This window comes from Hyperolius riggenbachi, chromosome 2, assembly GCF_040937935.1.
Source record: "Hyperolius riggenbachi isolate aHypRig1 chromosome 2, aHypRig1.pri, whole genome shotgun sequence".
NCBI classification, from domain to species: domain Eukaryota; kingdom Metazoa; phylum Chordata; class Amphibia; order Anura; family Hyperoliidae; genus Hyperolius; species Hyperolius riggenbachi.
Window position 1 is genome coordinate 547877369 of NC_090647.1, and position 12555 is coordinate 547889923.

Here is a 12555-nt window from a genome sequence, read left to right on the forward strand (position 1 = left end):
TTGGCTGAACCTTCCAGAGAAGCTGGGAAGGTCCCCTCAATCACTAGGCAACACCTCACCAGTGGAGCTAGTGAGGATAATGAATAAATAACGAGTGCTCATCAGTGGAGCTGATGAGCCTCAGAGCCACATAGGCTAGACCCCTACAGAGGTGCTGGCTGACAGTAACTATACGGCAGTACTAAATACGTCCGGACCTCCGGGGCTCTGTGAACACACTAACAGAAATGGTGACCTCGTAGTTTGGCAAGACCTCACCAGAGATGCTGGCGAGGTACAAAAGATACACTGACCACCCGTATAATAATGTACAAACCTCAGCAAACTGGGGATACTAAAACTGGGATAGAATCTCCCGAGGAGCGGGGGCACAGGCAAAGCTGTAACTAATGGCCGCCTAAGGAGTAGGCGGCTCAGACCGTACTGCAGCCTAGGAGCAGGAGGCACAGACAATGCTGCAACTACTGGTCGCCTAAGGAGTAGGTGATTCAGACTGTACTGCAGCCGAGAGATCACCCTAGTAGCGGGTGAGTCAGACTGTACTGCAGCCTAGGAGACACAACCAGGACTGCGCTAAAGAATAACTTCACCAGAGGCGCAGGTGAAGCTAGCACCTCACCAGTGGCGAGGGCCCACTGGTGAGTAGAGTGGTCAGACAGGCAAGTTTCGGCAACAGAGAGGCAAGTATCAGTACAGAATCGTGAGACAGGAGAGTAATCGGTAATCAGGCAGAGGTTCAGCAACTAACAAGGCAGACAGGCAAAGGTACAGGCTCGGAAAGCAGGATCAGAGTCAGAGTACTAGCTAAGAGTCATACACAGGATATCAATACAGAATAATACAATAATGAACTAACTATATATAGATGCATATTGCAAACACTGCATATACATCATCCACAGGAACCTCACTACAATGAACAGGATTCCTAGTCTTGTGTGAAATTCCTGGTTTCCTCCCAGATCAAACACACCGGAACTATTCTAACAAATAAACAGTAACAATGAAGCAATATCCTAGACTAGGTGTGAAGTCCTTAGCATCAACACCTGGGATCTAGTCTAAGGTCTGAGCACTGACACGCAAGCATTCACAACAACAGACAGCGCTAGAGTGAAGCCCGAAGGCTTAAGAAGCAGAGGAGACCTCACTGGCGGAGACCGGCTGTGAACCCCAGGTGCTGCAGGCTTTTTTTTGGGTTTGCGGTCCAATGGCTATGAGCACGTGGGAAGCCTCACCCTCAAGGTGCAGGAATGGCGACTTGGATTTTGCCTGTGGCCACACTAAGCCGAAAGTGCCCGTGCTCGTCAGATTGTGGAAGCTAAGCGGCTTCAGGCCTGGTTAGTAGCTGCGTGGGAGACCGGCTGTGAACCCCAGGTGCTGCAGGCTTTTTTTTGGGTTTGCGGTCCAATGGCTATGAGCACGTGGGAAGCCTCACCTTCAAGGCGCAGGAACGGCGCCTTGGATTTCGCTTGCGGCCACACTAAGCCAAAAGTGCCTGCTCTCGTCAGATTGCGGAAGCTAAGTGGCATCAGGCCTGGTTAGTAGCTTTGTGGGAGACTGGCTGTGAACCCCAGGTGCTGCAGGCTTTTTTTTGGGTTTGCGGTCCAATGGCTATGAGCACGTGGGAAGCCTCACCTTCAAGGCGCAGGAACGGCGCCTTGGATTTTGGCTGTGGCCACACTAAGCCGAAAGCGCCCGCTCTCGTCAGATCGCGGAAGCTAAATGGCTTCAGGCCTAGTTAGTAGCTGCGTGGGAGACTGGCTGTGAACTCCAGGTGCTGCAGGCTTTTTTGGGGGGTTTGCGGTCCAATGGCTATGAGCACGTGGGAAGCCTCACCTTCAAGGCGCAGGAACGGTGCTTTGGATTTTGCCTGCGGCCACACTAAGCCGAAAGCGCCTGCTCTCGTCAGATCGTGGAAGCTGAGCTGGTTCAGGCCTGGTTAATAGCTGCGCCGGAGACCGTCTGTGAACCCCAGGTGTTGCAGGCTTTTTTTTGGGTTTGCGGTCCAATGGCTATGAGCACGTGGGAAGCCTCACCCTCAAGGTGCAGGAATGGCGACTTGGATTTTGCCTGCGGCCACACTAAGCCGAAAGCGCCCGCTCTCGTTAGATCGCGGAAGCTAAGCGGCTTCAGGCCTGGTTAGTAGCTGCGTAGGAAATCAGCTGTGAACCCCATGTGCTGCAGGCATTTCTTTGGGTTTGCAGTCCAATGGCTATGAGCACGTGGGAAGTCTCACCTTCAAGGCGCAGGAACGGCGCTTTGTATTTTGCTTACTGCAACACTAAGCCGAAAGCGTCCGCTCTCGTTAGATTGTGGAAGCTAAGTGGCTTCAGGCCTGGTTAGTGGCTGCGTGGGAGACCGGCTGTGAACCCCAGGTGCTGCAGGCTTTTCTTTGGGTTTGCGGTCCAATGGCTATGAGCACGTGGGAAGCCTCACCTTTAAGGCGCAGGAACGGCGCCTTGGATTTCGCCTGCGGCCAAACTAAGCCGAAAGCGCCCACTCTCGTCAGATCGCGGAAACTAAGTGGCTTCAGGCCTGGTTAGTAGCTGCGTCGGAGACCGGCTGTGAATCCCAGGTGCTGCAGACTTTTTTGGGGGGTTTGCGGTCCAATGGCTATGTGCACTTGGGAAGCCTCACCTTCAAGGCGCAGGAAAGGCGCCTTGGATTTTGCCTGCGGCCACACTAAGCCGAAAGCGCCCGCTCTCGTCAGATCGCGGAAGCTAAGCGGCTTCTGGCCTGGTTAGTAGCTGCGTGGGAGACCGGTGGTAAACCCCAGGTGCTGCAGGCTTTTTTGGGGTTTGCGGTCCAATGGCTATGAGCACGTGGGAAGCCTCACCTTCAAGGTGCAGGAACGGCGCCTTGTATTGTGCCTGCGGCCACACTAAGCCAAAAGTGCCCGCTCTTGTCAGATCGTGGAAGCTAAATGGCTTCAGGCCTGGTTAGTAGATGCATGGGAGACCGGTTGTGAACCCCAGGTGCTGCAGGAATTTCTTTGGGTTTTCGGTTCAATGGCTATGAGCACGTGGGAAGCCTCACCCTCAAGGCGCAGCAACGGCGACTTGGATTTCGCATGCGGCCAAACTAAGCCGAAAGTGCCCACTCTTGTTAGATCGTGGAAGCTAAGTGGCTTCAGGCCTGGTTAGTAGCAGTGTGGGAGACTGGCTGTGAACCCCAAGTGCTGCAGGCTTTTTCTTGGGTTTGCGGTCCAATGGCTATGAGCACGTGGGAAGCCTCACCTTCAAGGCGCAGGAACGGCACCTTGGGTTTTGCCTGCGGACACACTAAGCCGAAAGCGCCCGCTCTCGTCAGATCGCGGAAGCTAAGTGGCTTCAGGCCTGGTTAGTAGCTGTGTGGGAGACTGGCTGTGAACCCCAGGTGCTGCAGGATTTTTTTTGGGTTTGCGGACCAATGGCTATGAGCACGTGGGAAGCCTCACCTTTAAGGCGCAAGAACAGCGCCTTGGATTTCGCCTGCGGCCACACTAAGCCGAAAGCGCCCGCTCTCGTCAGATCGTGGAAGCTAAGCGGCTTCAGGCCTGATTAGTAGCTGCGTGGGAGAGTGGCTGTGAACCCCAGGTGCTGCAGGCTTTTTTGGGGGGTTTGCGGTCCAATGATTATGAGCACGTGGGAAGCCTCACCTTCAAGGCGCAGGAACGGCGCCTTCAACTGTGCCTGCGGCCACACTATGCCAAAAGTGCCCGCTCTCGTCAGATCGCGGAAGCTAAGTGGCATCAGGCCTGGTTAGTAGCTGCGTGGGAGACCGGCTGTGAACCCCAGGTGCTGCAGGCTTTTTTGGGGGTTTGCGGTCCAATGGCTATGAGCACGTGGGAAGCCTCACCTTCAAGGCGCAGGAACGGCGCCTTGGATTTTGCCTGCGGCCACACTAAGCCGAAAGCACCTGCTCTCGTCAGACCGTGGAAGCTAAGCGGCTTCAGGCCTGGTTAGTAGCTGCGTGGCAGACCGGCTGTGAACCCCAGGTGCTGCAAGCTTTTTTTTGGGTTTGCAGTCCAATGGCTATGAGCACGTGGGAAGCCTCACCTTCAAGGCGCAGAAACGGCGCCTTGGATTTCGCCTGCGGCCACACTAAGCCGAAAGCACCCGCTTTAGTCAGATCGCGGAAGCTATGCAGCTTCAGGCCTGGTTAGTAGCTTTGTGGGAGACTGGCTGTGAACCCCAGGTGCTGCAGGCTTTTTTGGGGGGTTTGCGGTCCAATCGCTATGAGCACGTGGGAAGCCTCACCTTCAAGGCGCAGGAACGGCTCCTTGGATTTTGCCTGCGGCCACACTAAGCCAAAAGCGCCCGCTCTCGTCAGATCGCGGATGCTAAGCGGCTGCAGGCCTGGTTAGTAGCTGCGTGGGAGAGTGGCTGTGAATCCCAGGTGCTGCAGGCTTTTTTTGGGGGGTTTGCGGTCCAATGGCTATGAGCACGTGGGAAGCCTCACCTTCAAGGCGCAGGAACGGCGCCTTGGATTGTGCCTGCGGCCAAACTAAGCCAAAAGCGCCCGCTCTCATCAGATTGTGGAAGCTAAGAGACTTCAGGCCTGGTTAGTAGCTGCGTGGGAGACCGGCTGTGAACCCCAGGTGCTGCAGGCTTTTTTTGGGGTTTGCGGTCCAATGGCTATGAGCACGTGGGAAGCCTCACCTTCAAGGCGCAGGAACGGCTCCTTGGATTTTGCCTGCGGCCACACTAAGCCAAAAGCGCCCGCTCTCGTCAGATCGCGGATGCTAAGCGGCTGCAGGCCTGGTTAGTAGCTTCGTGGGAGAGTGGCTGTGAATCCCAGGTGCTGCAGGCTTTTTTTGGGTTTGCGGTCCAATGGCTATGAGCACGTGGGAAGCCTCACCTTCAAGGCGCAGGAACGGCGCCTTGGATTGTGCCTGCGGCCAAACTAAGCCAAAAGCGCCCGCACTCGTCAGATCGTGGAAGCTAAGCGGCTTCAGGCCTGGTTAGTAGCTGCGTGGGAGACTGGCTGTGAACCCCAGGTGCTGCAGGCTTTTTTGGGGGTTTGCCGTCCAATGGCTATGAGCACGTGGGAAGCCTCACCTTCAAGGCGCAGGAACGGCGCCTTGGATTTTGCCTGTGGCCACACTAAGCCGAAAGCGTCAGATTGCGGAAGCTAAGTGGCTTCAGGCCTGGTTAGTAGCTGTGTGGGAGACCGGCTGTGAACCTGTGGGGGTAACACAGTTTGCCGATTAGTGGCATATTGTGTGTACGCATGCTGGGTGGGGTTGACTAGAGTTGGGCGAACAGTTCAGCTGTGTTAGCTGAACTGCAGCCGAACTGTTCGGCTGCCCAACCTGTCATTTCGCTGTGGCTCTTACTACTTCCGGGTCGCAATGACCCGGAGTAGTACGTCTGCGCTGGCCCGGCGGAGCGCGTCCTAGATCGCGCTCCCATTGCCGGGCACTCTCTGCGCATGTGTGTGACGTCACACACATGCGCAGAGGTTTCCTAAGAGGAAACCAAAGTAATATATGACCACCCTATAAATCACACATACACTGACAGCTTTTACCCCAGACTAACTTACCTTAACTGACTCATACTGACTGATACCCAGTCCCAGACATGCACACTGTGACAGACACACACTCACTTTAGAATGACATACCCAGACCAACACCTCATCCCATGGACTGTAGCATAGTGCTAACCACAGAGATGAGATTAGGATAAGATTAGACCTCCCCACACACACACACACACCAAACACTTGAACAGGGCATATTGGTGAGCAGCACCACTTAGGAGCAGGAGATGTAGGATTAGATTAGGTGTTACATATCACACATGCACCCCAACACTAGAATAGCTTTCAGTGTGACTAGCACCAATTAGAGTAGGCCAGCATAGTGTAGTGTAGGCCCCGCCCGAAGAGAGTCTACCTTGTCGCTGGTGGGCGGGCTTACAATCCTGTTGGCCAAATGTTTCATTTTTGCCAACTGGATTAACCAAAAGACTCTCAGGGCTGGAACCCACAAGTGCGATTTTGAGAGCATTTTTGGAGCGTTACAGAACGCTAGCATTTAGTCAAAATGCTCAGCTAATGTAAATGGATGGGGTAACTTCCACTGGAGCACTTGCGATTCCTCAGATCGCAAACGCAGGACATGGAGCATTTTGGGAGCGTTAGCGCTTCAGTGTAAAGTATATAAACCCTGGCGTAACCGCTCATCAAAACCTGCATGGAGCGATTTTGCTAGCGTTTTAACGTTACCACACACTGTAACAAAATTAAAATTAATTAAAAGGAACAATCAGGCTTTAAAACGCTAATCGCTATTCGCTACACAATCGCAGGCAAATTGATGCACTTTGTAAAATCACTTCCTAAAACGCTCATGAAACCGCTGACAAACTGCTCCTACAAAATGCTGGTGCTTGCGATTAGCGATAGCGTTTTGCAGTGGGTTCCAGGCCTCACTTAAAAAAAAAATGCATGATCAGTTCTGTGGCCCAAGTCATCAATTTGAATGTGTTTTTTATTTCTTCCTGTCCCGAGGTACATCACTCAGTCCACAAAACTAAAGAAGACCTCCAGGAAGCAGTTTTTACTTTCACTTAAGGATTTTAAAAATGATTTCTTTGTGGTTCTTAAAGAACCACTATCGCGGAAAATTAAAAAATGTAAAATACATGTAAACACATACAAATAAGCAGTGTTTCACCCCGATTAAAATGAGCCTTAAATTACTTTTCTCCCATCTTGGTATCACTTACAGTAGGTAGTAACAATCTGACGGAACCAATAGGTTTTGGTCTAGTCCATCTCTTCATGGGGGATTCTCAGCATGGCCTTTATAACTTTCAAAGACCCTCCTTAAAAATAATTTATATAAAGATCCTGGCAGCCTCCCTGCTCGTTGCACACTTTTGTCGCAGTTAGACGGAGCAACTGCCATTCACTAAGTGCTTTTAAAAATAAAGAAAACCCTAAGAACGCCCCACTAGGAGATGGGCTAGTCCAAAACCTGTTGGTTCTGCCAGATTTCTTCTACCCACTGTAAGTGACAGAAACATAGGAGAAATGTAATTAAGGGCTCATTTTACTCTGGAAGAAATGTACTTCTTATTTGTATGTGTTTACATGTATTTTACATTTTACATTGTTCACGATAATGGTCCTTTAAGCACCTGAGGAACACATGTTTATACCCCCCCTATTGACCAGGCCATTGTTTACATTTCCACACTTTACAACTTTAATGGTTTATTGCTCAGTCATGCAACTTAGCACCCAAATGAATGTTACCTCCTTTTCTTCCCACTAATAGAGCTTTCTTTGGGTGGTCTCTGATTGCTGCTGCAATCTTTACAGCCATTAGGAGGGACAGTTAAGTGACAGGGCTGTCCTCTGTACAGCGATGCGCTAGATTGCAGCACTGTACACATATTTATTAGCTGTTTATGTCCTTAAGTCAGCTTATCAGCTCCGATTGTGACTGGCAGGCTGATGACAAAACTCCGCTTTGTTTACAGCAGGGAACGCGTGCTCGAGCGAGCGCTCATTCCCTGAAAATCTCGTTTCTGGGGAGATCATGTCACCTGGCATGAGCAAGGAATGAGTAAGCCACTCTGCCACTTGCAATCCTGCGTTAGGCGGTCGCAGAGTGGTTAAAGTGATCCGGAACTCAATTTGCACTTCTTTGCAGCCATGGCGACAATACTCTTCTGAGTACAAACTGCTTAGAAACTCACACCTTTTTGGAATTAGAAATTGATTGGCTCATACAATTCCTTTTTAAACAGTGCACCTTGCCTGTCTGTTTGCTGATCCATTCCTTCCAACACATTTCCTACATTACATTCAGCATATTGCTCCACCCCCTAGCATCATCTGTGAAGATGTGCTGAATATGGAGAAACCCCAAAAACTGTCCACTAAAATATTGCCACATCATCATTCTAATTATGCTTCTGTCATGTTTTAATTTCTGTTACTTCCCCCCATTACACCCTGTTGTTTATTTACCATGACTTTCTCATCAAATGTACAGCCATGCATCAGCCACATGCCAGAGTGTCACAGTAGCCAGTGTGGCAAGATGATTGGTTGTGTCCCTGATGACATCAAAATGGGCCCTGATGACATCACAATAGTCAGAAAAGCATAAATAGGATGCTCTGGAGTCTCTTGAAGCAGATGATGTTAGACCTCTGGGGGCTCCTGGACTGTGTTAGGTGTGCAAGGTGTCTTGCAAGGCGGCTATGGTAACAAAAAGTGCAGTTAGTTAATCATGGTATATTTTTTTTCTTTGGATGGCTACCTTAGCTTAATATAGTAGGTTATATTTGTTGGTTGCATGGTTAGGTTAGTTAATTATAGTAGTGTAAGGCTTGGTGGTGTATTCTCCACAGTCAGCATGCAACGCATGAGCTGGCGTGGAGGAGGTACACACACTAGCACCAGGAAACAGGCTATCCCTAGTATAGTGGAGGGGAGGACTGACTCCAATAGGAGATTGTGGCGCACAGAGCTGGTGCAGATCTGACAGCCACAAACAATGCTATCGTTATAACGTCTCAGCGCAAAGTAGCGCTGAGCGCACAAACCAGAACTGAGGAGATCAGGACAGGTAGACAGAATGAACGCTTGCTAGCTAGCGGCTACTTAGCGACAGCAAGCGTCCAAAACCAGACAGACTGGAATGAGGCAGCCAATGCGCTGCGGCGATGGCGTGCCTCACAAAGACAGGACAGGTGTCACGATCTGTGACGATAGGTGGACGCAGAGAGTGTCTGATTACCGGTAATCTGCAGTATCACCGGCACACAGACGTATATCTGATTATGGGTGAGCTGCAGTCTCACCGACAATCCGATATATAAACTAACCCCTGCCCACTCAAGGTGTATAGTGATTGGTGCAACAGTAATAGGCACTACGCAGTGGCGAGACACACTGCTAGCGCCAACTTCCGTCCAGCGGCAAGGGCCCGCTGGAGGAGGAAAGTGAAACAAGCAAAATTCGGCAACAGAGTATCAATAAAGCAAGGTACAGAATCAGGAGGCTAGGACGGAGTCTAATAACGAGCCGGGGTACGGCAACAGGAGATCGGAATATCAAGGTACAGTATCACAGATCAGAGGCGAAAACGAGAGGTACAGCAAGGTCGGCAACAGGAGATCAGATTGGCAAAAGTACAAGAGGATTAGGCAAGAGCAAGGTCAAGAACGAGCAGAAAGATCAAAGGCACAGATAAATCACAATGGTATGTTTCTTCCAGTACTTATATATTGGCAGTACCAATGTATAAGTATACTGTGGATCCGAGAGCTAACACAGGTGTGATCGCTACAGCGGACACAGAATACTGACAGTCTGCTGCTTAAATGCAGACTGTCACTTCAGCAAACTCCACCCCCCCCGATGATGTCAGGAAGGAGGCGGCAACTGTCCCGGCAGCCTGCTCATGTGATTTTCCTCCTCAGGGCATAAAGGGCGTGACGCTCCGTGCGTGCGCGCGTTGCCCTGCCCTGCTGAGACATGCTCCTGGTGGTACGCTGAGCGGAGGAGGATGCCGCCGGGACAGACCGGAAGTTCGGGGTCCCGATGACGTCAGCCGCGAGCGCGGCGTTCGCACTACCGCTGGCGGTGGGGGTGAGTCCATGCCTGACAACAGGACAGTCAGGAAACAGCAGGATCAAGATAGATGAACGTAACACAGATAAATATACAATAAGTATGTTTTCCTAGCGTATTACAATTACAGCTATCAATGAAACTATTTGTAACGTCTGACTAACATATGTATATATCGGCAATGAACCGATATATGACATAAGCAGGAACGCTGACTAGGACTGGAGTAATACAGGGAACAGGATTCAGAAGGATTCGTTATCTCTTCGCAGAGATGAACGCAATCCACAAACAGGACCAGGAACAGGATAACTAGCTCAGCACGGGTGCTCACGGTACGCGCAAACTACCAAAACGTGCTGGAAAACTGACTAACTGAACACAGGAAATAAACAGTTCATGTACGTATATATCAGCGACACTGATGTATTAACGTAACACGAATACAAGGAAAATAATAAACGTGCTGGTATGCATATATATTGGCAATGAACCAATATATGATGCAAAACCAGCAAGGTATCTTTAGAACAAGAAACACGATCGGGGGCTGAAGCGACAGCAAGACGGGCTTAAACTGAAGCTATGAAAACCCAAGGAAACCCTGCAGGAAGCAGATCTTTATACTGAGGTCATCCAATGGGAGCAGACATGCAGATTCCCACACAGGTGAATGATAATCAGTCACAAGCTGACAGCAGGGAAAGACAGACAAAGCTATGCAGCTTGCATGGAAATAGATCAGAACTGCCTGAGCTGCAGCACTACTACTTCCAGCAACAGCTGCTGCAGCAGCGATCATCACAGTACCCCCGCCCTTAAAAGCGGATTCCAGACGCTTTTCAAAACTGAAATTCCCAACAAAACAGTCCGACTGATAATTCATGATGACCGGGACAGCCCGGCAAGACCGAATTCCAGAATCAGTCCCCACAAGACTGGACCCATCAGAACCAGAACCTACAGAACCATGCCCATCAGTACTACAAGCCCCAATGTGACACCCATCAGAACCATGATTTCCAGAAGAAAGCCCTCCGAAATTCCCTGAGCGATACCCACCGCCTTCCAGGAACCGTTCAGAAACGCCAAAGCCTTTGCAATGCCCACCGGTACTGTCTTTACCAACACAAAACCCACTGTTGAACCAGTCCAAGGCACCAGGACAAGTTTTCTCAGAGACCTCCCAGAACACCTTGAAGCTCCAAAGAGATCCCCATAGGTCAGAATGCCCCTTAGGCTCACATGGAGAACTATCAAGAACCCCTATGGAACCTAGGGCAATTCCCGAGTCAGGGCCACAAGGACAAACATCAATATCAGGGCTTTCAGGGACCAGAACCATCTCTGGGCATGCAGGCAGACTGGCAACATCAGAACGTGTTCCCACTAAGGAAGCATCAGAGCACGCTAACACCTTAGACACACTTGGGCATTCTGGCACACAAAGAACATCTGGGCACACCGGCACAAGAGAAACCTCTGGGCATGTCAAGGAACTGTGAGCCTCAGGGTCAGCCAAGACAGGACCAAAACCAGGACTGGCCAAAAAAAAATCATCATGACTAAACTTCGCAACTACTGGACTTTTACACGAGAATGCTGGATCAGACTTAGATGTCGCTGATTCCAGCAAAGTCAGTAACAAATCAGATTCAGGGGCACTAACAAGACAGGACAAATCTTCTGATGTATGCACTGAACCAGATAGGGACTCCACAACTACCTCTGGACTGGACAGAGACTCATTTAAAACACTGGATTGGAGCTCATGAGGCGCTGCAGAACAAGTCAGTATTGCAGCAGCCCCCACTGGACTAGGCAAAACTGAGGAATTCCCTGGACAGGAAGGGGACTCTGGAACCTCTGCCACAGCGGCCAGAGAACCAGAATCTTTCAGGATACAGGGCTGGGTTTCAGGAACACTCATCAGACCGGACTGAAATTCTGAGATTTCTATTATTTTGACCAGAGAATCAGAATTATCCATGTTACAGGGCAAGACTTCTGAAACATTCAGAGGACAGGGCTGGAGTTCCTCGGCTGTTACAACACTGGAGAGGGACTCAACAACATTGGTTAAATCAGACTGTGTACAGGGCAAGGTATCTAACACAATTGCTGACGAGGACAATATTTCAATGGCTTCTGCTTTGCTGGGCAGAAATTCACCAAGTTTTATTAGAGCAGACTGTAATTCCAAAACAGCTGCTAGACAAGTGAATATTACTGCAACACCAACTGAGGTAAGCAGTGCCTCAGACTGTTCTGCTAGAGGGTTTGAAATATCCAAAGTACTGGGTGAAGCATAAGACTCTGCGACCACAGCTTCACTGGACAGGATCACTGAACAGTCCATATTGCAGGGCAAAACCATGGAAGCACCTGCTGGACAGCATAATGATTCTGTGACCTGAGTTTCATTGGAGAGATCTACTGCACAATTCATGGTACAGGGCAAATTTATTGGAACATTTTCTGAACAAGGTAATAATTCTGCGATTTCAGGTTCACAGAGCAGATGCTCTGAGCTATTCACGAAACTAGAGCGAGGTGTAGAAACAGGAAAATCAAGACACAATGTTTGCGCATCTGAATCACCATTCAATTGTAAAATTGGAAAATTCAGATGCTGGGGTTCTGAGATTTCTGGACAGGATTGCTGGGACTCGGAAACTGATGTAGTGCATCTATTGGCATCTGCTGGATCAGACAGGAGTTGAACTTTATTAACACAGGTAATTTCTGCAGAAGTGTTTGCAGAGACAGGCAAGATTTTTCTGGTGTCTGTTTCACTGAACAAAGACTCATGAGTACTGGCTAGGCTGGACTCAGAAGTCAGCAGGACCTCTGGATTCTCTGCTGAGAAATTTGTGCAGGGCAAAGTTAAGAAAATATCAGTGGCTTCTGTTTTACTGGGAAGTAACACTGAGTTATCCATGGTACAGGGTGGAGTTACAGGAACATTCACAA

The 12555-nt window shown here is 49.9% G+C and overlaps 17 pseudogenes; all 17 read left to right on the forward strand.

Moving 5' to 3' along the window:
* The first annotated feature begins 1270 nt into the window (after positions 1-1270).
* On the forward strand, positions 1271-1389 carry LOC137553607 (5S ribosomal RNA; annotated as a pseudogene).
* An 81-nt stretch (positions 1390-1470) lies between these two features.
* LOC137554123 (5S ribosomal RNA) lies at positions 1471-1589 on the forward strand (annotated as a pseudogene).
* Positions 1590-1670: 81 nt separating this feature from the next.
* LOC137553381 (5S ribosomal RNA) lies at positions 1671-1789 on the forward strand (annotated as a pseudogene).
* Positions 1790-2071: 282 nt separating this feature from the next.
* LOC137553203 (5S ribosomal RNA) lies at positions 2072-2190 on the forward strand (annotated as a pseudogene).
* A 281-nt stretch (positions 2191-2471) lies between these two features.
* Positions 2472-2590, forward strand: LOC137554418 (5S ribosomal RNA; annotated as a pseudogene).
* An 82-nt stretch (positions 2591-2672) lies between these two features.
* Positions 2673-2791, forward strand: LOC137549514 (5S ribosomal RNA; annotated as a pseudogene).
* Positions 2792-2871: 80 nt separating this feature from the next.
* LOC137552864 (5S ribosomal RNA) lies at positions 2872-2990 on the forward strand (annotated as a pseudogene).
* An 81-nt stretch (positions 2991-3071) lies between these two features.
* On the forward strand, positions 3072-3190 carry LOC137554479 (5S ribosomal RNA; annotated as a pseudogene).
* Positions 3191-3271: 81 nt separating this feature from the next.
* On the forward strand, positions 3272-3390 carry LOC137552735 (5S ribosomal RNA; annotated as a pseudogene).
* Positions 3391-3471: 81 nt separating this feature from the next.
* Positions 3472-3590, forward strand: LOC137552524 (5S ribosomal RNA; annotated as a pseudogene).
* Positions 3591-3672: 82 nt separating this feature from the next.
* LOC137558482 (5S ribosomal RNA) lies at positions 3673-3791 on the forward strand (annotated as a pseudogene).
* Positions 3792-3872: 81 nt separating this feature from the next.
* Positions 3873-3991, forward strand: LOC137552245 (5S ribosomal RNA; annotated as a pseudogene).
* An 81-nt stretch (positions 3992-4072) lies between these two features.
* LOC137553984 (5S ribosomal RNA) lies at positions 4073-4191 on the forward strand (annotated as a pseudogene).
* Positions 4192-4273: 82 nt separating this feature from the next.
* LOC137553906 (5S ribosomal RNA) lies at positions 4274-4392 on the forward strand (annotated as a pseudogene).
* Positions 4393-4475: 83 nt separating this feature from the next.
* On the forward strand, positions 4476-4594 carry LOC137552788 (5S ribosomal RNA; annotated as a pseudogene).
* Positions 4595-4675: 81 nt separating this feature from the next.
* On the forward strand, positions 4676-4794 carry LOC137554029 (5S ribosomal RNA; annotated as a pseudogene).
* An 80-nt stretch (positions 4795-4874) lies between these two features.
* Positions 4875-4993, forward strand: LOC137552546 (5S ribosomal RNA; annotated as a pseudogene).
* The last annotated feature ends 7562 nt before the right edge of the window (positions 4994-12555 follow it).